Raw genomic sequence first — 3,217 nt, 5'->3', positions numbered from 1 at the left:
TGTTGCAGCCTGCCATCTTTTCACTGTATCCTCATGAAGCAAAAAGAGAATGAGAGAGCTCTCTGGGGTCCCTTTAATAAGAGAATTAATCCTATTTATGAAGGCTCTATCCTCATGACCTAACTTACCTGTTAAAGATCCCAGCTGCTAACACCATCACATTTAGGGTTAGGATTTCAACATATACATTGGGGGAGGGGAGGGCACAGACATTTAGTCCTTAAGACTGAAAATCGATGCCTTTTGAGTGTTTGAGCCATCTACTTTTAATACAATTATTGATATGCCTAGATTTGAGCCTATCGTCTTGCTATTTGTTTTGTATTTGTACTATCTGCTATTTGTCATTTATTCCCCTTTTCTTCTTTTTCTGCCTTATTTTGAATTACTCTATTTTCTCTCCTTTGTTGTCTTTTTAGCTTTAACTTTTTTTTTTTTTAGTGGTCACTTTTGGGGTTATAACATACATCTTCAACAGTATATCTTCAAGTGCTAGTATACCACTTCTTGGTATAAAATACAGGGCATACAAAACTCAAAATGGTATACTTCATTTCTCTCCTCCTGGTCTATTGTTACGCATTTTGTTTTGATGTGTTATTAACTCCAAAATACACTGTTATTATTTATTTAATTAGTTTTCTTGAAAAGGAGTTTAAATAACAAAAAGTATATCTATATATATATATAGATATACTTTTGTAGTTACCACTTCTTGTACTTTTCATCCTTCACATAACTCTATATTTCCATCTGGTATTAGTTTCCTTCTGCCAAAAGGGCTCCCTTTATTGTTTTTTGTTTTATTTTGGTTTTTAGCGTGAGTCTACTGGCGATGAATTCTTCAAGCTTCTGCCAATGTTAAAAAGTCTTTATTCTGCCTTCATTTTGTAAATATATTTTTCATTGGCTATGTAATTCTCTGTTGAAAATTTTTTTCTTCAACTTTGAAAAATGTTGCCCCACCACCTTCTTGCTTGCATTGTGTTGAATCCTTAACTTTGTTCCTCAGTACGTCTGTCTTTTTTTCCTCTGCCTACCTTTTCATGTTTTCTTTATCATTGTTTCTGGACAATGTGATTATGATATGCCTTAATTTTGTTTCTTCAGTTAACAAATGTTTTTTGTGTTTCACATTTTTATTATTTTGTTGAGTTTTATGAATCTGTGGATTTAGAATTTTTGTCAAGTGTGAAAACACTGTGGCCATCATTTCTTCAAATAGTTTTCTTTTCTGTCCTTCTCTCTTTCTCCTGTCTTTCAGAACTTCCAGTTATACATATATGAGGCCACTTTACATTATGTTACAGCTCACTGATGTTCTTTTATTTTTTTCCAGTGCATTTAATTTGAGTCATTTTTATTACTGACTTTAAGTTCACTCATTTTTTCTTCTACAGTGTCTAATTGGCCATTTATCCCAGCTAGTGAATTTTTTTTATCTTAGACATTGTAGTTTTCATTTCTAGAGATTTGATGTGAGTCTTTTTTCCTCATGTGTCGTGTTTTCTGCTCTTTTCATGCCTGGTAATTCGTGATTGGACTTCAGACAATATAAGTTTTATTCTTGGGTAATGGATATTTAGTCAGAAAAAGTTTAAACCTTTCCATTCTTGCTTTTAAGATTCGTTAGGCCAGATGACAGCAGCATTTACTCTAGAGCTACTTTACTTTTGTTTGTTTGTTTGTTTGTTTCCATTACTGCAGAAAGATCCTTCTGTGGGACTTTCCCAATTGCTTTTTGAATTTTAAGGTTTTCCAGTCTGTCTGGTGGAAAGAGGCATTATTCCAAGCCCTATGTGACTGCCAGATACTCTCATTATTCCTTAAATCTTCCCGAAATGTTTGACAGTTAATGGTTTTGGTTTGGTTTTGTTTTGTTTTCTGGGAGTTCACTTCCAATGTGAAAGGAGACTTTGCTTAGAAAGCTGCTTTTCCTGGGGATTCTCAGCCTCCATTCCATGAGCTCCAGTCTTTTTGGTTTCCATGAAGCTTGATTGGGCTCTTTTAGATCTTGGTTTCTAAAACTTTGAGCTATCACTTGAGTCAAATGAAACCAAAGAGGTAGACTGTCCATTATAAGGTTTAAAAAAATTTCTTTTTTCCTATTTAGATGATACAGAAGACAAACTCCCTGAAAGACATGGAAATTTTTAGGGAAAGATACACATATGCTGTCCATTGCAGAGGAAACCGGGGCCGCTATTGTGTCCTTCATAGACCCTAGAGGTCACCAATTTTGGAGTTCCACATACTAAATTCCCCAGTATCCAAAGCAGAGTTGATTCCTGACTTAGAGGAACATGAAAAGTAATATTCAATTACATGGTGTCTGAGCAATGCCTCACAGAACCTGATACATCTCAAATCCCCCTGGATACCTTCTTCTGTAGACAGAAGCACCTTTATGTTAGAATGAACTTTAGCTACACACTGTTCTGCTCTCTCAAGATGCTCAAGACAATTACATTTGGTTAATGGAAATATAGAAGCCCTTATCATTTTAACAATAGAACTTTCACTTCTTTGAGCCTTATTACCGGGATAATTTGTTGCTGCCTTCCTAAAGGATATATTTATTAATTTCTTTATTCCACAAAAATATATCAAGCACTTGTAGTGAGCTAGGTACTTTTCTGGGGCAGGGTCAAAATAAAAACACAGTCCTTGTTTTCCAAACAATCTCTGTTGCTCAGTGGGGAACCCTCTATTAGAAAAGGCTTAAGGGAAACCTTGGCTGCAGGATGAAGGAATACATTGGGTCATTTACTGATTAAACAAATGCCTAGTACCCTAGTATCAGCTTCATGACAGGCACTGGCCTCAGTCATGTGCAAGACATGGTCTCATTCTCCCATGGATGGTCTCAGTCTCCCATGAAAGTGGATGGCTTGGTCGGGCGTGGTGGCTCATGCCTGTAATGCCAGCACCTTGGGAGGCTGAGGTGGGCTGATCATGAGGTCAGGAGTTCGAGACAAGCCTGGCCAAAATGTTGAAACCCCATCTCTACTAAAAATACAAAAATTAGCCAGGTGTGGTGGCGGGTGCCTGTAATCCCAACTACTCAGGAGGCTGAGGCAGGAGAATCGCTTGAACCTGGGAGGCAGAGGTTGCAGTGAGCTGAGATTGCACCACTGCACTCCAGCCTAGGCAACAGAGTGAGACTCCATCTCAAAGAAAAAAAAAGTAAAAGAAAGTGGATGGCTTTCAGCCCCTT

The sequence above is a fragment of the Chlorocebus sabaeus genome, chromosome 20, assembly GCF_047675955.1.
Source record: "Chlorocebus sabaeus isolate Y175 chromosome 20, mChlSab1.0.hap1, whole genome shotgun sequence".
Lineage (NCBI taxonomy): Eukaryota > Metazoa > Chordata > Mammalia > Primates > Cercopithecidae > Chlorocebus > Chlorocebus sabaeus.
Note: the sequence above shows the minus strand (reverse complement) of the source record.